The sequence below is a fragment of the Diabrotica virgifera genome, chromosome 3 (assembly GCF_917563875.1).
Source record: "Diabrotica virgifera virgifera chromosome 3, PGI_DIABVI_V3a".
Taxonomy (NCBI): domain Eukaryota; kingdom Metazoa; phylum Arthropoda; class Insecta; order Coleoptera; family Chrysomelidae; genus Diabrotica; species Diabrotica virgifera.
The window spans coordinates 111,077,451-111,101,393 of record NC_065445.1 but is presented as its reverse complement, the minus strand read 5'-3'; the positions used below and the strand labels follow the sequence as shown (position 1 = coordinate 111,101,393).

At 36.0% G+C, this 23,943-nt stretch overlaps 1 protein-coding gene across 1 annotated transcript in view; it reads right to left on the bottom strand.

Moving 5' to 3' along the window:
* The window catches only part of LOC114332125 (protein Gawky), a 202,073-nt gene that overhangs the window by 148,186 nt on the left and 29,944 nt on the right, over window positions 1-23,943 (bottom strand). The gene's annotated exons all lie outside the window — the stretch shown is intronic.

Sequence of the window (23,943 nt, the reverse complement as noted above, 5' to 3'; positions counted from 1 at the left end):
TGAAATTTGGGGAATATGAATTTATTTTTCATTGGTTATACCTCTGGTTCTACAAGGTCCAGTGACCTAACGCGTACACCATTTTTTTTTACTTTTTTACAGGCTATATTTTTGCTAAGAACGTTTTTTCGACAAAATACTTACTTTTTGAGTTATTTGCGAAAAACCGTCTAAAAATGTGGTTATTTTGATGAAAAATGAACATATTCACTAGCACTGTAAAAGTGTTGACTTGGCCAAAAAGCTCTATAGAACAAAAGTTACTTAAAATGAGTCAGTTTACCCATTTCCGGACTTATTGACATACATTTTTTCACCCCTAAGTGGGGGTGAAAGTCACAACATCACTTTTTTTGTTTGACATGTAAGCTATGCGTATGCCAAATTTCATGTCAATCCAAGCGGTTCTTTAAAATTTAGAGCAAAAACCGTGAAAGAATGTACTATAGGTATTTGAGGTAATGTTAAATGATGGCAGCTTACTATTTTTTTATTTGAGCTGTTTATCCAATGATATATGTATCCAATAAAACGTAGTTTTTAATTCTAAACAACTTTTCATAATAGCAATTTTCCGTATTATGAATTTAAATACGCAAATAAACAAAGTTTTCTTTATGATAACGCTCGCATTTTCAGCTTGTTTTCATTAATTTATAGATAAGTTATTGATCTACAAATTAATAAAAAAAATTGTTAGATTAATTCTTCATAAAGTTACTTTAATGGAACGTTTTTCTATTTCCTGAAAAAAATTGATTTGGGGTTACCCCCTTTTACCTTTCAACCGTCGGTATAATATAACAATCTTCAATGAATCAGTTTACAACGAGTTGCTATTTGCTATCACTTTTCATTAAGAAAAAAGATCACAAAAATGAGAGTGGCTCCCCACACGAAAGAATGACGTGGTTTCGTTTGCATCAGTCAGGCGCTATCTAATTCAATTATTTATTCACCAATTATCTGTACGCAGCATCTCTCTTGTCTCTGTTTTGATAGTCATTATCGTTTACTTTCCACAAGTAAGGTTCACTTTTATAAATTTCAATGAAATCACCAAGAACTTCATTATTTCATTAGGTAATAATAAAATCTTAAAGGAATTCAACAGTAAAGTAAATTAAAATTACAAAGCTTTATAAAAAGTGTCAACAGTCCAGAACAAAGGATTGCTAAAAACTGAGATCCGTTCAGTAGTCCAGGGCGCATCTGTTTTGAAATGGACGTTGAGAGGTGACTCATATATTTTTTTTGTAGAAATTTCTTGGAATTAACTCCTATAATAATAATTAAGTTATCCTCCCACTCAAAAATGTCCGGAACATTGTTTAAATAATCAAAATGTCAAAAAATGAAGGAACAATTCGATTATTTTCTTCGCTTTTTGATTATAACTTTCAAAGTATTCATTTCCGAGAAAAGTTGTACTGATATAAAAGTTGCGTAATTAAATTTCCTACAATATATAACCGGTTACAAATTTTAAAAATTGTCACCCTTGTTGCAAAATAGCAATAATTGCGAAAACCCATAAGAAAACAAGTATTTGCATATTATGTTTTTCAACCATTTATGCTACACTTAGGACCTTCATATTTTACGCAGAAAAACTATATTATATGACATAATAAAACAATACTGTAAATTTCATTAAGATCCGTTCAATAGATTTTGCAAACTAAATTTTGCAATCCAGCTTTCGCAAAAAAAATTCATTTTTTCAAAATGTTGCACGACTGAAAATAAAGCAGATAGCAAGTTGCATTATTTTTTACGTATAGAAGAATTAGTACATTATTTGACGGTTCTTGCTGTAAATTTTAAAGAACCGTTTGGATTGACATAAAATTTTGCATACGCATAGCCAACATGTCAAAGAAAAAAGTGATATTGTGCCGATGTGTGTTTTTGTCCTGGGGGTGAGTTTCACCCCTTCTTGGGGGTGAACATACGTTCACCCCCAAACATACGTTCAAAATAAGTCCGAAATTCGATAAAATTCTAAGCAACTTCTATTCTATACAGTTTTTTCACTAAGTCAATACTTTTCGAGTTATTTGCGAGTGAATATGTTCATTTTTCAGCAAAACAAACACGTTTTTAGACAATTTTTCGCAAATAATTCAAAAAGTAAGTATTTCATCGAAAAAACCATTGTTAGCAAAAGTATAGCTTGTAAAAAAGTGAAAAAAATGGTGGATACATGAAGTCTCCAGACCCAATAGAAGCAGAGTTATAGCTAAAGAAAAATAGGTTCATATTCGCTAAACTTCAAATAAATATATTTCAACGTGAAATAACCAAAAAATTAAGCACTTTTTGGAAAAAACTCATTACAACTTTTTTAAAGAGTTTAAAAAGCTTTATGTATATTTTTATAAAAAATATTCTAGCATCAAATGTGAGCAAGTTACGCTCAAAATACAGTTGGTCCGTTTTGATTTGGCATAAAAAAATCGGGAAAATCACCCCCTAATTAAAAACTTAAATATAATTAATCTTTACCGCTTCACATGTTCCTTTATGTTGTGTCTATATGGTCTGTAAGTTTCATCGATTCAACGTGCTTATTTTGAAAAAAAAATGAAAAATTTTTAATTTTGAAAAAAATGCTCTTTCTCAAAATAACTTAAAAATTATTAGTAATACCAAAAATCTCAAGAAGTAATAAAATGTAAGTTTTGCTTTTCTGAATATTTTGGACTTTTTGTTTTGTTTTCCTGTTAGACAAAAATCTTTTTGGTGCTTTTCGGGATTCCTTTTACCAAAAAATAAAAGGTACCAACAATATTTTGAGCATAACTCACTTACTTTAAGGTTAGAAGTTTTTTAAAAAACAAAAATAAACCTTTTTTAAACACTTTAAAAAAGTTGTAATGAGTGTTCCGTTTTTTGGTTATTTCTCGATGAAATATTCGATTTGGAATTTGACGAATAAGAACCTACTTTACATTAGCTACAACTTTGCTTGTACTGGGTCTACAGACTTAGTGTATGTGTTATAGTCAAAGCCCGAATTTCAGGCACTCCTAGGTTTGACTAGGCAATCCTCAGGTCTGACTGACGGTCTTAGTCAAAGCCCGAAATAAATTACAGTTTCGGCCTTTGACTAGTTAAACCTAGGAGAGGCTAAGTTGGTCAGGCAAAGGTCGAAATTTAATTTTATGAAATCGGGGTTTGACTAGTCAAACCCCGATCAGCTATTAAAATGTCGTAATTTGTTAGATTTAGGATTAATAAAACGTCATTTTTTAATTTTAATGTTTATTATTTTTATATTATCGTAATTAAAATAAACAAATTAGTGTTTATTCTCACATGTTGACGCATTATGGCATTTCGAGTTGCACAATACGTTAGACCTTTTACACTTACGTAATTTGGAAGAGCATTTTTATTGCAGTAGCATTTTATAAATCCTTGTCCTCCAAATTTAGAATCTTTTGTACTAATTTCTTTTAGAGACAGAGACAGCTTAAAGTCTGGAACATCTTCGAAATTAGGAAATTTCTCTTTGCATTCTCTTAATTGATTTCTTGAAAAAAGTGTGTTTATTATTCCGTATTTCGTACCAACTGTATAAAAACCGTCAATTGTTTTATCTTGTATGACACCCAAAATATTTCAAGCATCTCCTTTGGCTCTATCAAAGCTGGGGATAGGTATTGTTACAGTTTTTCCGATCGAAATTGGAGGACATTATTTTTTCACTTAATTGTTTCATAGCATTATAGGCTGGTCATGAAGACCTTCAATCGCATTTCCTTTATTTATTTTAATCTTTTCTGTCTGTGCACAACGCATGTCTGTACCACCTGATTACAAATTATGCGCGTATATGCGTCAGAGCTCTCTTTTTGGCAAATACAACAAACCACATCTGAAGAAGTAATCTGAATTGTTTGACAATTGAAGAAAATTATTTTCTTTCTCCACTAGTGACGACGCGACGGTCCAGGGCCTTCGTTAGTACTATGGTGATCCTTACTTTTCTTTGATACTTTTTTATACGATTTTGATACTTTTTGATACGATTTTAAATTTGCTCTACTGTTGACTTCCCCTAAAGATTAGAATAATAAAATTCTAGGTAGCTCGACATGCAAGGTCAAATGCTATCCCGACTGGACTAGGTATATAATGGTAGGGGAGCCCAAGCGCGGATTTTCGCAGTTATTCGAGCGCGTCAGATTATCACATGGGGAGAAACCTTGTACCCTGTAAATGTACCTCTATCATATATTGGTTCTTAATACAGGGGAGTTCGTTAAGGGGAGTCCGAAAAAAAATATATGCTTAGAAAGACTCGAAATCGTCAAGTTAAGATAAGATAAGTTAAGTATACACAAAAGAGTTAAGATTTAAAAAATCTGAAGATTTCAGCGGGGGGCGTAAGGAAATGGGTGAGTCACAATATTTCACAAAAAAAAAGCGAATTTAACGTCAGATACGTCTAAAAGATACGAAAAAATAAGTTGGTACGAAATACGGAATAATACACACACTTTTTTCAAGAAGTCAAATAAGAGAATGCAAAGAGAAATTTCCTAATTTCGAAGATGTTCCAGACGTTAAGCTGTCTCAGTCTCTAAAAGAAATTAGTACAAAAGATTCTAAATGTGGAGGACAAGGATTTATAAAATGCTACTGCAATAAAAATGCTCTTCCAAATTACGTAAGTGTAAAAGGTCTAACGTATTGTGCAACTCTAAATGCCATAATGCCTCAACATGTGAGAATAAACACTCATTTTTTTATTTTAATTACGACAATATAAAAATAATAAACATTAAAATTAAAAAATGACGTTTTATTAAACCTAATCTAACAAATTACGACATTTTAATAGCTGATCGGGGTTTGACTAGTCAAATCCCGATTTCATGAAATTAAATTTCGACCTTTGCCTGACCAACGTAGTCTCTCCTAGGTTTGACTAGTCAAAGGCCGAAACGGTAATTTATTTCGGGCTTTGACTAAGACCGTCAGTCAGACCTGAGGATTGCCTAGTCAAACCTAGGAGTGCCTGAAATTCGGGCTTTGACTATAACATATGCACCATTTTTTAAATTTTTTTATAAACTATATTTTTATTAAGAATATTTTTTCGACAAAATACTTACTTTTTGAGTTATTTGCGAAAAATCGTCTAAAAACTTAGTTGTTTTGATTAAAAATGAACAAATTCACTCGCAAATAACTCGAAAAGTATTGACTTGGTGAAAAAACTCTATAGAATAAAAGTTGCTTAGAATTAGTCAGTTTATCGAATGCCGAACTTATTTTGGACATATATTTTTTCACCCCCGAGAAGGGGTGAAACTCACCCCCAGGGCAAAAGCACACATCGGCACAATATCACTTTTTTTCTTTGACTTATTAGCTCTGTGTATGCCAAATTTCATGTCAATCCAAGCGCTTCTTTAAAATTTAGAGGTTTTAACCGTTTTAAGTTTTAAAATAAACGAAAATATGAGAATTTGCTTCAAATTTACTTGTCATCCAAAAACACTTAATTAATTTAAAGCTGCATTTTACTACGGTATTGAAATGAAACTGACTTACAAAATCGAATCTACTTATTTCACCAACTTTTATATTTATTTTTGAAATTATATTTCGAAGCTGGATAGATGGTAATAAAAACTTTGTATCGTGCCCGAGAATTAGAACTGCCATCGGCGCAATCGTGCCCACAGCTTAAATGACATTTTATCGAGACTGGATTATAGCAGGTATAATCGGCGCAATCGCCTCCTGCCCAAATACTGTACCTTTCATTTGCAATTTTTAAAATTAAAATCCATTAACTACCACGGCGGCAGGATTTTTTTTAAATAAACATTAATTTTTCGTGCTACCCGCAGGACAGCGGTGTTCAATTCACACAAGCTGATTTCCACCAAAATTTCTTCCAATCTTTATCTAACATATGTAACATGTATATTTTCTTACTCTATATTGTGTTGTATTTGAATATTTTAATTCCACAAAAATCAAACTAATTTGATTATTGTTTGTGAAATATTGTTTAAACAATTGCATATGTTTAAAAATAATAAACTTTTATTCTCTAACTTAAAATATATGAACAAAGAAAGTTTTTGTCAAAAAAACTTTTATTTCAAAGGACAGGGTATGTGTTTCATTTTGCAATAAACAAATTTATATATTTATATCGAAATTTACTAAAAATTAAAATTTATCAATCATTATCAAAAGTCATTGGAATGCCCAATCAGAGCAAACTATCCGCTGTCCTGCGCGTAGCAATAAAAAATAATGTTTATTTAAAAAAATTCCTGACGCCGTAGTGGTTAACCGATTTTAACTTTGCAAATTGCAAAGGAAGGGTACAGTATTCTTCTATTATGTAAAAAAAAATTCAACTTGCTGTCTCCTTTATTTTCAGTCCTGCAACATTTTGAAAAAATGAATTTTATTTGCGAAAGCTGGATTGCAAAATTTATTTTGCAAAATCTATTGAACCCATCTTAATGAAATTCACAGTATTGTTTTCTTATATCATAAAGTTTTTCTGGGTAAAATATGAAGGTCATAAGTGTAGTATAAATGGTTGAAAGACGTAAAATGCGAATACTTGTTTTTTATCGTTTTTTCGCAATTATTGCTATTTTGCAACAATGGTGACAATTTTTTAAATTTTTAACGAATCCTATATTGTAGGAAATTTAATTACGCAACTTTTATGTCAGTACAACTTTTGTCGGAAATGAATACTTTTAAAGTTATAATCAAAAAACGAAGAAAAAAATCGAATTTTTCCTTCATTTTTTGACATTTTGATTATTTAAACAATGTTCCGGACCTTTTTGAGTGGGAGGATGACTCAAATATATGAGTTATTTTCAAGCAATTTCTACAAAAAAATATGAGTCACCTCTCAACGTCAAAATGTACTAATATTTTTACAGATGCGCCCTGGTCTACAGGTACACCTGATGAAACCGCCACACACACATAAGTCTACTCGCCCGTCAGGTAGAACTGATAGAATTTTCATCAGGCTACCGAGTATCAGGTACATACACCTGACAGGTGTACCTGATAGTGAGTGGCCGGCTTTAGGGCCTAGAAAATGATCTAGTACATCTCTCTCTTCAATCCTGATCCCCCGGAGGGAGTGTAGTGGTCGATGTGATGTCGTGTATTGTTCATGTATTGTTCATATCCATAGATCTATGTCTTTGGACATTTCTTTTAACTCATGCATAGATCTTTTGCATATTCCTGTAATTTGATCGATTCATCTTGTTGGGGATCTTCCTCGTAATCTTCGGCCTTCCACCTTTCCTTGTATAATGAGTCTTTCCATGTTTTCTGTGTTTGCTCTCATAACATGTCCAAAGTATTTTAATTGTTGGATATGGACTTTACTGGAGAGTCGTTGGCTAACTTTTAGCTCTCTTAAAATTGAATTATTTGTGCTACGGTAGATCCAAGGAATTCGTAACACTCGACTCCAACGGGACATTTCACTGCTTCCAGAACCTGTGCATTCCAGAACTTTGTGCTCTACATGGTGTAACATAAAGCTAGGTCATGAATTAAATCTTTAGTTAGTACCTTTAGTCCAGGAGGCATCTGTCGAAAAGCAGACATACTATAATGATCCTTTTCCATAGGATTAGGGGAGAGGGACCAACAGGGAGACAGGTCCTACAGTGAGACAATTTGTTTCCGCTCCCCTCCTTATATCCAATTCGTCTAGCAGTTTGTCAGTGCGTGTCTACTATCGATGCAGTTCCTTCGCGTTCGCGCCAGTATTTACTTTACAGCGAATGGGTGCAGGTCTGTTGTCGAACTACATTTGATTTGCACATGCTAAAGTAATTTTTCAGGAGCGTCATTTGAAATTTTGTTTGGGGGGGGGGGCAAGCACTATATTATATACAATACATTATATATGATGTTATGATGAATATTGATGTATTTTCTGTAAATTTCAGTCATTTTCAGGGCCAGGGGGGGGGCAAATGCCCCCCCCCCTGGACGCCCAAATGACGCCCCTGTAATTTTTATAGCTATCTTGTTTTGTTCTAACACTCCAAATATAAATAAATATTTTAATAGGCGATTTACGTCAGGGTAAGTAATATTTATGTAGTTTTGAAATATATTTAAATCTTGTGGATCCAATTTGTTTTACATGATATGCATTACAAAATGGCGGTCGAGGTCGGATGTCTAACAGTGAGACATAACATTAGGTCCAACACTGAGACTGTCTCACTGTTGGACTTTGACAATAATTATGAATAGCTTTGACAATAAGTATTTTATTTGTTTCAGATCAAACATGGATCCAAAGAAAAGAAAAATAGGGAACTGTCCTGAAGAAAAAATGAAAGAAGCAGTGAATCTTGTGCTGAATTGTGGAAGTATCAGAAAAGTAGCTGCTTCAAAAGGTATTGCTTTTCAAACTTTGGCAAGATACACAAAGAAAGCTAAAGAAGTTGGTGATGTCAGTAATATTCACATGTCACCTAACTACTCCGTAAACAAGGTTTTTACAACAGAAGAGGAAGCTTCCCTAGCAAAATATATAATCGATTGCTCCCGAATGTTTTATGGGTTGTCTGTTACCGATTGTCTTAAACTTGCCTACGAAATGGCTGTCTGCAATAAAAAGAAAATACCCGAAAAATGGCACAACCAAGAGAGGGCAGGATTAAAATGGTTTAGGGGGTTTCGTAACCGACATAAACAACTCTCATTAAGAACGCCAGAAGGCTGTAGCTTATCTAGGGCTACCTCTTTTAATAGACATAATGTGGGGATCTTTTTTGAAAATCTAAAGTCTGTTTATGCAAGAACTTCTGCATTTGCCGACGGAAGAAGAGTATTTAATCTAGACGAAACATCCACTATGACGGTCCAGAAACCACAAAAAGTTGTTGCTGTTAAGGGGGTTAAGCAGGTAAGGGAGCGTTCAAGTATTACGTAACGCAATTTTTGAGGATTTTTGACCCCCCTCCCCCCCATGTAACGTACCGTAACGTTTTTCTGTACCCCCCTCCCCCTACCTAAACGTTACGTAACCGTAACACCCAAGTGGCCATTTGTACCTAAATGGAAAACGAGGTTGCGAAAAGTACCGGAAACTCGGTAAAAGAACTTTGTTATTATTTTAATGGCATTTGAGGTAATAATAAAAACTTACAATCATCATTCAGCCTTAAATGTCCACTGCTGAACATAGGCCTCCTCCCCTCGTTTCCAACCACGTCTATCCTGCGCCGCTCTCATCCAGTTTTTATTTAGCTTTCTTAAGTCGTTAGTCCATCTTGTAGGCGGTCGACCGACGTTTCTCTTGTCTTCGCTTGACCTCCATTCCAATAACCTTTTTGTCCATCTCCCATCTGTCATTCTGGCAATGTGTCCTGCCCATCTCCACTTCAACCTGGCTAGCCTTTCGATGACGTCAGTCACCTTTGTTCTTCTCCTGATTTCTTCGTTTTTGATTTTGTCTTGCAGAGTTATTCCTAACATTGAGCGCTCCATTCTTCTCTGCGTTACTCTTAGTTTGGTAGCCGAGGCTTTAGTTAAGGTAAGTGTTTCTGATCCGTACGTCAGGACTGGGAGGACGCACTGATCAAATACCTTTCTCTTTAGGCATGTGGGCAACTCACTTTTAAAAGTTTCTCTCAGTTTTCCAAATGCTGCCCACCCAAGAACGATTCTTCTATTCAGTTCATGTGTCTGGTTATCCCTGCCACTCGTAATTTCATGCCCCATGACATGAAATATGTTCAAAACTTACAATATTCTTTTATTATTAATTTTACATTTACATTTTCCCCACTTGGCCCCATCCTTACATACATTTTTGGTTTTATTCTTTATTGTTCTTCTCATGCATTCTTCTATTTTATCTTTTTTAATAAAAGCTTAAAATAAAATAACATATTTATAATTTCAACATTTTATTTTGCTTAGTAAAAATTTTTGTATAACAAATAATATACGATGTTACCAGTAGTTTCGGAAAAATAGTGAAAAAAATGTGTAAAACTTTTTGTTCTTCAACGCCCTGTATCGTGAAAACGCATGCCGTTACCAAAATTATTTAGTAAGCAAACCCCAATTATTTTTTAATTTTTCACCTATCCTAGAGATCGTGTTACCTTTTTCTGAAACACCTTGTATATATATAAGAAGGAAGGCACTTATGGAATAAAATTATTTCTGTCCTTGTTTTAAATAATTAAAAAAAACGCTGGGACCCGTAGATAATATAAAAATGTGTGCTTTTTAAACATAAATTTAAATGTGCCTACAGGGTGATTCATGCAAGCCTAGCGTAGTCCATTATCATTAATTTTAATTAAACACCCTGTATATTTTTGTTTTTAGAAGCTGCTTAACAACCTCATCTCAAAAATGTGGATTATGTAGGGTCTATTATGAATAATGCAAGGTGAAATTTTGAAATTATGTATAATTTTCGTCAAGATGTTAATCACATAAAACTTTGAAATTAATAATTCAGGAATCACACTTTAAATAAGGGTATTATTTTTTAAAATATCTATCACTTTTCTAAACTATCAATATAGTGGGTTTTGTATTTAATGCTTTTTATTTAAAGACATTTTTAAATAATTTGAAAATTTGCGTACCTATTTAAAACATTAATGAATACCTACCTACTGCTGAAAACGATACTGCATGTTATGGACTTAAATTCTTAAATTACCCATTTCATTTTTACCAAAATATAAAGTACCTACCTATCTATTCATCAGATAAACCCATAAATAACTCCGAGAGAACAGTTCCGGATATTGGAAACATAATATGACACATGGTCTTTTGAAAACAAAACAATTCTCAACGAAAGAATCCCTTGTTAACTTAGGCACTTGACATCATTTTTTTACCCTGAAAATCCTTTGTCGCTAACTTTACCATCAAATATAATTTAGGTGAAGTGAAACGAAAGAAGATTATGTGCTGTTGGATGTTGGGTTTTGGGTTGTATAATATAAATGAGAAATGGTTTACATTTGAGCAATGAATTTTTTTAGAGTTTTCGGTTGATTTTATACAGTTTTCAGTAGATAAGTAGATTGGAGTTCAAATCAGTAGGTTTTATACAGTTTTCAGTAGATCGGAGTTAAAATCAGTAGGTCTGCTGAAAAATCAGTAGACAAATCATAATACAATTCAGGGGTCTATGTAAAACATAAAAGAAATTATGTAGTTTTTTTTATTTAAGTTAAAAAAGAATGTTACGTAACGCGCTGTTCGAACCCCCCTCCCCCCATGTAACGCACCGTAACGTTTTACAAAACCCCCCTCCCCCCAAACTGCGTTACGTAATACTTGAACGCTCCCTAAATAAGGTAACAAGTGGTGAGAGAGAAACCCTAGTAACAACATGTTGCATAGTCAGTGCTACAGGCCAGTATTTACCTCCAGCAATGGTGTTTCCCAGAACCCATTTTAAGGAACATATGCTACATGGAGCCCCGCCTGGTACCTTGGGCCTTGCTTCACCTAGTGGGTGGATGAACACAGATTTGTTCTGTGAAGTAATGGCGCATTTCATTAAATATTCGAACAGCTCCAAAGAAAATGCGTCCCTTTTAATTTACGATAACCACGAAAGTCATCTTAGCATTGCTGTTCTTAACCTAGCAAAAGCTAATGGGGTAACAATTTTAACGATTCCCCCACATTCTTCCAATAAATTACAACCCCTTGATGTGGGGGTTCATAGGGCGTTTTCGACAGCATATAATGCTTCGGTGGATAGCTGGATGCTGCGACACCCAGGTAAACCACTATCCATATATGAAGTGGCAGAATGCGTTGGCATATCTCATGAAAGGGCTCTTACGCCAAGTAATATAATAAACGCATTCAAAAAGTGTGGAATATATCCGTATGACGCAAGTGTATTTAGCGATGTAGATTTCTTGCCAAGTGCTGTTACTGATCGAGAAATTCCAGAAGAAAATATTACTAGTGGGTTAAATTCAACACAACCAAGAAGTGATGATGATCTTAGAACAGCAGAGTCAGCAAGTGACGAAAACACGAATATAACACAATCGGGAATCGAAAACCAAGATACGCCTAGTAAAAAATGCGCCTTTAGGAGTCCTGAAGATTTTCGAGGATTTCCAAAAGCAGAACCACGGAAAGCCAAAAACATAAAAAGAAAGGGAAAGAGTATAATTGCTACAGAAACCCCAGAGAAAGAGGCAATAGAAGAAAGGTACAGGACAAAAACACAAAAGGGAAAGGACAGATCTAAGATAGAGAAAGTACAAAAAATTAAGAAGAAAGTATTTGCTGAAGATTCCGAAACCTCCGAAGAAGAGCCACTACTAAATTCATCATCAGGAGATGAATCTTTTTTTAAAATTGACCCAGGTGATTTTTCGAATCTGCATAGTAACCCGACTAAAGCAGATTTTGTCCTAGTGGAATTCACTGACAAAAAAGAGAAAAGAAAGATTTATTTCGTTGGAAAAGTCTTAAGAAGCGAATTAAATAAAGAATGTGAAGTTACATTTTTAAAACATCGAAAAGAGGGTTCGAACAAATTTGTATTCCCCGAAATAGCTGACGAAGCTGTTCTTTCTATGAATGATATTAAATTTGTAATGCCCCCTCCAATTCTCTGTGGACACACAAGTCGACAAAGGGCTTCGTTTATGTTTGAAATAGATTTTAGTTTATTAAATGTTCAGTAAAATGTATTGATTTCTTCAGTGTTTTGGTTAATATTAGACTTTTTCATGTTAAAATAGTGTTAGCTGTTACTAAATACAATAAAATATTAATTACCGAATGTCTGCCTTTTTCTTATAAGTGAATAACAAATATATATTTGTGCAATTTTTCTTGTCTCACTGTAGGGCAACTGTGCCTAACAGTGAGACAGGAGCAGCTGTTTTAATCAGGGGCGTGCAGTCCATGGAAGCAAGGGAAGCATTGCTTCCCTTGGTTTCCGTAGTAATGCCGTACCAACTGAGTAACTGAGATAATTTAAAAAAAATTGAACAAACACATAATAAGCAGGATTTTAAGTTGCGTACGAGAATATTTAATTATGTAGTACAAGCAGCAAGTACCTACCTAATAAGATAAGAAAAGACAAAAGTATTTTACTCTATTTTTGTCATACAATAAAAACTAAGCAATGAAATTAATAGGTACCCATACTCGTATAAGCAGCGCTGCATGCTGCATCCTTCCGTACTCGGACCATGATCGTATTTCTACGGTGGTATTCGGAGTTATGTCGGCATAATAATCTGATTTTTAAGTTGCTTCTCTCCAGCGACTCAAGCCTATGTAAAAAATCATCGGGGTTAGACGGTGAGCGGTGAGTTCAAATTTGGGGCATATCTTTAGCTTATAAGCAGTTTTGTCAATTGCATACGAAGATGTTTTTGGTGAATTTAAATGGGATTTACCAGCATTTGACAATGACGGGCTTCGTTGGCTGATTTTTTGAAAGTATGAAGATGGATTTTATTGAATTATTTATATAAATAAATACATGAAATTATTTATATTATAAATACTAAATATAAATATTATTTATATAAATATATTAAAAAATATGTATTAGTGTTTTGGAAAATGGTGAAAATGTGAAAAGTGGGATACAGAAACCATAAATAGCTCGAGAGGATTTTTAGATAGTTTAAAAGATTATTTGAATTTTACTTTAAAACTTAGCTTTTTTCAGAAATATTTCCATTCTCAGATAATTTATTTAATATATTGCAATGCAAGATAAACGAGATTGCATGGTTTCTGTGTAAAAAAATTAGCGTATTTAAAGATATTATTAACAAAAAGAGAGAGATGACTTTGAAAAATGCTCGAATAATATGATGGCAAGAAGTTTTGAGCCTAAAAGGAAACGAATAGGTACGCACTGATAATGTTGGAGATGTCGAATCGTGCTACCGCCGACTATACTATTTACCAGATTTTAGATAAAATATGCCAACGAATGGAGAATAGGTTTTAAGAATTTTGATGACCGAGACTTTCTTTAGCTGTGCAATTTTAATACATTTAAAAAACATTGAAAGACTGATAGGTTTTGTACACACTTGAAATGAATGAAAGAAGTGAAAGAAGTATATTAAAGTGTGTAAATGTTTTTTAATTTCCTTAGCTAAGCGCTTTCGACATAAAAGTCATCTTCAGAGCTAATGGTCAATATATAAAAAGTACCGGCTACTTAGGAATGTATTTTCTTGCATCTCATTAAGAAATTTGTAATTCAGGTCCACCGTACAACTCCGGCTGATGAAAGCTAGTTTTAATTTTTAGTTCTTCTATGGTAAAACAATGAAAACAACCACTGGGACGATACATACATATAAAATTTTTTTCATGGTAAAGGTTTTACCCAACCATTTTTAAGTGATATGAGCTGGCGACTGACTCTCGCCAGGAGTCAGTCGCCAGCTCATATCACTTAAAAATGGTTGGGTAAAACCTTTACCAGGAAAAAAAATTTATATGTATGTATCGTCCCAGTGGTTGTTTTCATTGTTTTACCATAGAAGAACTAAAAATTAAAACTAGCTTTCATCAGCCGGAGTTGTACGGTGGACCTGAATTACAAATTTCTTAATGAGATGCAAGAAAATACATTCCTAAGTAGCCGGTACTTTTTATATATTGACCAATAGCTCTGAAGATGACTTTTATGTCGAAAGCGCTTAGCTGAGGAAATTAAAAAACATTTACACACTTTAATATACTTCTTTCACTTCTTTCATTTAAAAAACACATTTTCCTGAAAAACAAACAAAATCTTTGATGCGTCTTTATGGACAATACTTCGACTTGATTTCATTACGTTCAGAACTAACAGCTTTATATGAGACTGAGGATATTGAGTATTGACACAAAAAATATTGCCAGTGAGTTACTAATATTTTTTCAACCTACCTCTACCAAAAGTATACATTTCCTGACCTGATTGTAGGGAGGAAAGTCGTACTGTAACAAAATAATTATTGACCTACCCTCGTATACCAGCTCCCGTCTTAGCACAGACAGAACACTATCGATGTTTCGAGATACGCCGATGCAGCGCCGATGACGTGCAAGCGGTCACATGGACATAGCTGGAGATATATAGATATTTCTGGAATATCTGTATCGCATATATAAATAGGACATATTTGTAAATAGAGTTAGTCTTAAGCTAAAGTTTGTAAAGTAAACTTGTATAAATAAATAAAGTCGTATATAAATTACGAACCGCTAGTTTTATTGTAATTAGAAGTAATTACACAAATAACCGCTACAGTGGTGTTAACGGTGTGGAGTGTAAATAAATGAAAAGTGAAAAAAAAGACTTTTGAACTTTATTCGTCGGGAATAATCGGAGTGCGTTAATTGTTCGGTATTCGGAAAGACTTTTAAAAGACATTTTGAAAAGTACGTGTGTGCCGACTAAAGATGTTGCTAGAAGAACTTTCGCTAAAACAGCTCCGTGAACAATTAGAAGAGTACGAGCAAGATGCCAGTGGGTCCAAGAAAGTCCTGAAAGCACGACTCGAGGAGGTCCTCAAGAAGAATGGAGATGACCCAAAGACGTTCCACTTCCAGTCAGCAGAACAAGCGATCTTATCGAAATTCGAAAGTGTTTCTCAAAAGATCGATGAAACGTCTAAGATAAGTCTAAGTCTTTCTCAAAAGATCGATGAAACTTCTAGAAAGAACAACGAAAAACTCGAAGAAGTTAGTAGACAGAACAACGAGAAATTTGAAAGTGTTTCTCAAAAGATCGATGAAACTTCTAGAAAAAGCGACGAGAAATTTGAAAGTGTTTCTCAAGTAATTAAAGACGTTTGTAGACAGAATGACGAGAAATTTGAAGAAGTTTCTAGAACATTCGATAAGATGCAGAAAAGTGTAGAGACCGTAGAAGAAAAGATCAAACAACTAGAGAGCATGATAACCGATACAAAAGTGCAACCGTCAGTTAATGCAGTAGCTTTAGATCCTGTAGTGAAAGATGAACTACCGAGAGACGAAATGTCGCATAATATGAGAATCAAATTACCACCATTTGATGGAAAGTCCTCTTGGTCCATATACCTTAGACAATTCGAAGCTATTGCGACCGCCAATCATTGGACCGAACAGGAAAAGGCTGTTTCCTTGACTGCTGCTTTGCGAGGTGATGCTGCAGATATATTAAGATCAATTCCTAAGGGTCAAGAAAATTGTTACCAGACCTTGTTCACTCGTCTAGAAAAACGCTATGGAGATGCCCATCTACAACAAGTATACAAAGCACAACTGCGAAGTAGAAGTCAACGAGCAAGTGAGAATCTGCAAGAATTTGAAGCAGATGTGGCTCGTGTGGTGCGGTTGGCTTATCCAGAGGTGCCAGACAGCGTTTTAGAAGAAATTGCGGTAGACACCTTCGTCAATGGGCTGAAAGATAGTGAAATACAGAAAGCTTTACGACTAGCAAGACCGAAAGTTTTAGATGAAGCACTTGCTATTGCCTTGGAACACGAAGCAGCTAGCCAAGCTTCACGAAACAATGGAGTAATAGCCATGGAAAAAGGCGATAAGAGAAAAGATGAACGTTTGGTGGAAATGGTACGGAGGGTGATTCGTGACACGATGCCGAAGAGACGCGTGAAGAGGGCTGGAAGAGTTCGTTCAAATATAGATGCTTCCTCGATACGGCCATACGGTGAAAGTTGTAATCACCGGCTTAGAGTAGAGGAACAGCGTTGCCCTGTGAGACGAACTACCGTAGTTAATGAACAATGGCAGCCCCAACAGTTACAACACGCCCAAGAAGATGATCCATGTATAAAAAGAGTATTGGATTGGATGCGGCAAGGTGAGAGACCTAGTTGGCAGAACATTAGTGCATGTAGTCCAGAAGTCAAGGCCTACTGGAGCCAATGGAATTGCCTGGTACTAAAAGATGATCTTCTGTACAGAACCTTTGAGAACGATGATGGTACAGAATCTAAGCTTCAGTTGATTGTACCTAAAAGTAAAGTGTCAGAAGTATTGCGTCAGTTGCATGACGGTACATCAGGTGGACACTTTGGTATTACGAAGACTCTGCAAAAGGTTCGAGAACGGTTCTATTGGGTGAACTGTAAAGATGATGTAAGAAGATGGTGCCAGAAATGTGAACTGTGTGCATCCGGTAATGGTCCAGTTGGTAAAAAGAGAGCACCCATGAGACAGTATAATGTTGGCAGTCCTATGGAAAGAGTAGCAATCGACATTGCAGGTCCATTTCCAGAAACTGATGCTGGAAATAAATACATCCTGGTAGCCATGGATTATTTTACGAAATGGACCGAGGCCTATGCATTACCAAATCAAGAAGCTGCTACCGTTGCAGAGGTACTTGTTAAAGAATTCTTTAGCCGATTTGGTGTTCCCTTGGAGATCCACTCCGACCAAGGGCGAAACTTTGAGTCAGCTCTTTTCCAAAACGTTTGTAAATTGATTGGTGCCAATAAGACCAGAACAACACCCCTGCATCCTCAATCAGATGGGATGGTCGAGAGGATGAACCGAACGATGGGTAAACACTTGTCCAAAGTTGTATCTGAACATCAGCGAGATTGGGACCAACACATTCATTTATTCCTGATGGCCTACCGCTCGGCCGTAAATGAAACTACAGGTCAAACACCAACCTGCCTGATGTTGGGTCGTGAAGTTCGGTTGCCCTGCGACCTAGAGTTTGGCTGCGGACCTTCCGAGGAACATGTTGCAGGCGAAGACTACGTTGACCGCCTGAAATTACGAATGAACAACATTCATGAACTTGCCCGACAACACATCCAGATAGCCAGTGACAGAATGAAAGATCAATATGATTCTCGATGCAAGAATGAAAGCTTCGAAGTAGGTGATCTTGTCTGGCTTTATAATCCGCAACGTCGTCGCGGCTTGTGTCCTAAACTGCAAAGACAATGGGAAGGTCCGTATGAAGTTAAGAAGAAAATAAATGACGTAATATACAGAATTAAGAAGTTGCCAAACGGTAAACCAAAAGTTATTCACATAAATCGTCTTGCACCATATGCTGGCTCAAATGAAACAGAAGAAGCCCGAGTCCTCCAACAGGAGATGAAAGACGCCGCACAGCCAAGTTTTAATCAATTTATGTCAAATTACGCAGCGAGAAAGAGTGCTAGATTCGGCGTGACCACAGAAGTTCAGCAAGATCTGTTTGGTGTTCCAGAAAACGTCTCTCTAGCCCACTGTGTTGCCCAAGACCTCGAGATGACCAAAGGAATCTCGTCCGTATTCAATAGAAAGTTCGGCCGCCTGGACGAGTTAAGAAATCAACAACCTAAAATTGGAAGAGTACTGCGATTGGAAGATGGTCCTCGATCTTTGCTGTATATAGTGACCAGGAAGTCTTATACGGACACGCCAAGCTACGAGAACATATCATCATCATCATCATACAACCTCTTCTGTCCACTGCTGGACATAGGTCTCTCCCATTCTTCGCCACTCTTCACGGTTCTGTGCTTCTTGTTGCCATTTCTTGGATATTCGTTTAATGTCGTCCATCCAGCGTGTTGGTGGTCGTCCTCTGCTGCGTTTGTCTTCTCTTGGGCGCCAGTCAATTAGTTTTCTGGTCCATCGTGAGTCTTTCAGTCGCGCTATGTGACCTGCCCAATTCCATTTCAGCTTGGCTATACGTTCAACGACATCAGTGATACCTGTTCTTTTCCTTAAGTCTTGGTTCCTTATTTTGTCTTTTTTTGTCACGCCGAGAATCGATCTTTCCATGCGCCTTTGTGCCACTCGCATTTTTAGTGCTGTTGTTTTTGTGAGCGTGAGAGTTTCTGCTCCGTATGTCATAATAGGAAGAACGCATTGGTCAAATGTCTTCCGTTTCATAGCTGTCGGGATGTTGCTCTTAAAGATGTCTCTTAGTGATCCATACGCCGCCCAAGCAAGTGTTATTCGTCGTTGAAATTCGCAGGTCTGATTGTCCTTGCCTATTCTGACTTCATGACCGAGATATATGTACTTTTCTGTCAATTCTACCACTTGATTTTGGATGGTTAGGTGTTCGCTGGGAACTAAATTTGTCATAAATTTGGTCTTACTGATGTTCATTTTTAGACCTATTGTTGAAGACACGTTTTCTAATTCTAGTAGCATTTGTTGTGCTTCACCCAGATCTTCGGTAATAAGTACTATATCGTCGGCAAAACGCAGATGATTGAGCATTTCTCCATCTATCTTTATTCCTCTATTTTCCCACTTTAGCATTTTAAAGGCGTATTCGAGGACCGCTATAAATAATTTAGGTGAGAGAGTGTCGCCCTGTCTCACACCTCGCTTGATATGAATTTCTCTGGTAGTATCATGTAGTTTTACACGCATTGTGGCGTTTTGGTATAATGTTTGCACTAACTTTGTAAACCGGTAATCTATTCTACTATTGTTCAGAGCAGTTATAATGCTGTCTAATTCCACAGTGTCGAAGGCTTTGTGAAAGTCTACGAAGATAAGTACCAGTGGTTTGTTATATTCTATCGACTTTTCTATTAAGGTTTTTACTGTTTGTAGGTGATCGTTCGTTCCGAATTTTGAGCGGAATCCAGCTTGTTCTCGGGGTTGGTAGAAATCTAACTTTTTTTCTAGTCTTGTCGTAATTATTCGGGTAAACATTTTATAGATGTGGTTCAATAAGCTGATTGGTCTATAGTTTTCTAGGTGCGCCTTGTCTCCTTTCTTGTGTAGTAAAATTGTTACTGCATTGTTCCATGTTTCCGGTATGCAACAATCTGTTAGACAAAGGTTAAACAAAATTTTTATTTGGTTGAGAAGGACACGTCCACCCATCTTTATAGCTTCTATTACGACTCCATCTTCTCCTGGCGCTTTGTTGTTTTTCATCCTTTTCATTGCGTCCTGGATTTCGCTTAGTGTGATCTCTGGCATGAGCTCTGAACCCTGGTTGATAACTTTGCGTGATGCAGCGGCTTCTAAATTCTTTTGGTCTTCTCTTTGGCTTGTATATAGTTCTTGATAGAAGTCTTCCACTATGTGTAGTAGTTCTTCTCTATTTGATGTGGGGACTCCTTCTTTGTTCTTTAGTTTGTGTATTTCGCATTTTCCATTGTTTAGCCGCCTTCTCAGGACTTTCAGACTTTTATTCTCTTCTATAGTCCGCTGGACTTTTTCATTCTTAAATTTCCTTAAATCTTTCCTTATAGCTTTTGATACTTCTTTGTTTATTTTTCGCAGTTCTTCTTCGTCAGTGCTTTCGTTTTCTTTGATTTTTCTTCTAGTTTCCATTAGTTGCTTTGTTTCAATGGTTATTTTTTCGTCTTGGCTTCTTTTAGGACAGCATTTTACTTGAGCCTCTCGAATAGCTTCTACGATATTTTCGTTTAGGGCATCTACATTATTCATGCATTCATTTTGTTGTAGGATTTTATTGATATTGCCTTGGTATTCATTTAAATTCGTTGGGTCAATCCATATTGGGTTGGCTTTCTTCCTAATCATTTTGGATCTTTCTGTTATTAAGTCTAATTTTAGTTTGGCTCTTACCATTCTATGATCGCTGCCTGTGGTAAAGCTATTAAGGACTGTGACATCGTTGAATATATATTTTTTGTCACTGATTATGTAGTCTATCTCGTTTCTGGTCTTACCATCTGGGCTTTTCCACGTCCATCTTCTGTGATCTTTTTTAGAGAAGAAACTATTCATCTGGTAAAGATTTTGTTGTAATAGAAATTCTAGTAGTGTTTGGCCACGCTCGTTTCTGCCTTTGGATCCAAATTTACCTAGTGCTGTTTCCTGTTCATCCTGCTTTAGACCGATCTTTGCGTTAAAGTCGCCGCATATAATCGTGTAATGTGTTGGTGTTTCTTTCAGTGCCGTTGAGATGTCATCGTAGAAGTCTTCAATCTCCTCATCCGGATGGTTCGTTGTTGGTGCGTATACCTGAATAATCTTTATTTTATACCTTCGGTTTAGCTTTACGATTAAATAGGCTACTCTTGTGGATATACTTCTTGTAATCACTATGTCATTTGCAAGTCTTTTGTGTATAAAGAATCCAACTCCCCCGACTGATTCGGTTTCACTACCTATACTATAAAATATATGCCCTGATTTTAGTGTTGTCAGGTTTTCTCCATGTCGTCTTACTTCACTGACTCCAATGATATCCCATTTTACTTTTGACATCTCGATTTCCATTTCAGTGACTTTTTCTTCAGATAATAATGTTCTGGCATTGTAGGTACAGATAAAGAGTGTTAGAGGTTTTTTCGTCTTTCGCGTCGTCAGTTTTTTGTCCCCCCCAGAATCCTTGGGACAGACTGATAAATCAGTGTGAGAGTTTCGATTTCTCGCTATACTCACCTGGGGTACATCCGCTTCTGTTTTAAAATCTGACATTTTGTTGGGAGGTATTTGCCTTAAAACACCACGCTGGCAAGGCGGGTTGGTGAGTTTTTAATTCAGCCGCTCATTGTGAGTACCGACGCTGTTTGAAGCCGCCCGCTCCGGGTCAGACGCTTCTAGGTTTGTGATCTTATACTACCCCTAAAATCGAGGGTTGCCAGCTCCGCCATCTTCGCCGTACCGGAAGTATTCTTCGTCGCCTTGGATGCCGTTCTGGACTTCATCCGTGACCCTGGACAAGGGACCCTTAGCAGGTACTAGCTTCCCGGGTCAAGAAGCTCCTGGAATCTGCGGGGGGCAGGGATTGATTCACTTTCCCTGATAGGACTATCCAAGAGAGTCCAAAGGACTTCAAAGGAGTTCCTACCCGCTACCCGCCGATACTACGAGAACATATGGCGTGCTCTAACTAATTTGAAGAAAATGGTCTGTAATTATGACATCAAAGATTTGGCTTTACCAAAAATTGGCCATGCAGTAGAAAATCTGGATTGGAAGATTGTGAGAAGCATGCTGGAAGTGATCTTCAGAGAAACTGGCGTACGGATTACTGTGTGTTGCATGAACCCGAAGATGTCATACCCTTCAAAGACAGTAGACTGTTACTTCTTTTCTAGGGGTGTATGCAGAGCTGGAGAATCCTGTAGATTCCGCCATCCTGGGCCATCTAGAGTTGCTGATCGGGACGCTCAGATCTTAAGAGGGGAGCAGTGTAACAAAATAATTATTGACCTACCCTCGTATACCAGCTCCCGTCTTAGCACAGACAGAACACTATCGATGTTTCGAGATACGCCGATGCAGCGCCGATGACGTGCAAGCGGTCACATGGACATAGCTGGAGATATATAGATATTTCTGGAATATCTGTATCGCATATATAAATAGGACATATTTGTAAATAGAGTTAGTCTTAAGCTAAAGTTTGTAAAGTAAACTTGTATAAATAAATAAAGTCGTATATAAATTACGAACCGCTAGTTTTATTGTAATTAGAAGTAATTACACAAATAACCGCTACAGTACCTACTTTTCGTCCCTAGGGAGACAAGGTACTTTTACTCCCTAGGGAGTATACCTAGTAGTATGTATAGGTACCTTTTATAAAGGATTTTACTTGTTTTCTTTTTCAATTAAATATAATCTGATTAAAGAAATGTCACAATATCCACGTTTGTACAAGGAAGTTATGACAACTTTTCGAAAAATGGTAGAAGAATTTAATTAAATTATAAATAGGTGTTTTTACAATTTTTTTTTTATAAATTGCTTCCCCTGTGTCAAATTTCAGCGCACGCCCCTGGTTTTAATTAATTGCCATAAAATATTCTACTTTATTAAAAACACAAAATTGGTAGCAAGAATATTGAAACAGATGTTATAGCTTCAATATGCCTAAAAAACTAGTTACTTTAAAAAAATAGTAAAATAGTTATGTCAGTTACAAAAAAAAGCGTCTCACTGTTGGTAACTCTCCCCTATATTTTCTTGCTAGAATCATTTCAAAATGTACCTTGCTTACGATATGCATCAGTCGTAAACCTTGTGCTTAATTTTTTATTTAACAGAATTTGAAAAAATCAAAAATTTTTGTTTTTTGCGCCTATATTTTCGCCTATAACGAGATTTTTTGCACTTTTTCCCAATGATCGCTATTTTTGAAACGGTAAACATTAAATTTTTAAAAGATAAAATTTTCAATCCTAATAGCAACATTAATAATATTGAAAAATATTAAAAATATTACTAAAAGATTTTTAAATTGAAAACTGATTGGTCGATTTCCCTGGTAACACCTCCATGGCTTCTACAATTTGCAAGCCAGATGGAGGCTGCAGTGAAGACAAGAGGGAATTCTAAAAAGTTGCAATTCACAACTTCCGTCTGCAGCTTGGTAAAGTTCCAACGGAAAATGGACCTAGTTACTCTATAGGAGTAATACTAATATAAATTAAAAATGTATACCATTTTTATTCAGTTGCAATGCGAAGGCAAAACAATCTTATTTTTCACTTAGAACAGGGAGCGCAGTCCAGCACTCCGAATCGACGATTTTCGATTCTTATTGGAGTCATCATCGGAGAGGCGTAGGCCTGCTGCTCTCTGCTCGCAGTGACCAAACAATGAAAGTTTATTTCCGCATTGCAACTGACGTGGTGACGTGTATGGAGTAAGTGACTAGCATCATCTGGCAACTGAAAGGTAAAGTTTTCAATCCTAATAGCAACATTAATAATATTGAAAAATATTAAAAATATTACTAAAAGATTTGTAAATTGAAAACTTATTGGTCCATTTCCCTACCATACGTATGGACGTCAGTTGCAATGCGGGGATAAGCTCTAGGAGATTGGTCACTTGGGGCACAGAGCAGCAGGCCTACGCCTCTCCGATGATGACTCCAATAAGAGTCGAAAATCGTCGATTCAGAGTGCTGGACTGCGCTCCCTGTTCTAAGTTAAAAATAAGAGAGTTTTGCCTTCGCATTGC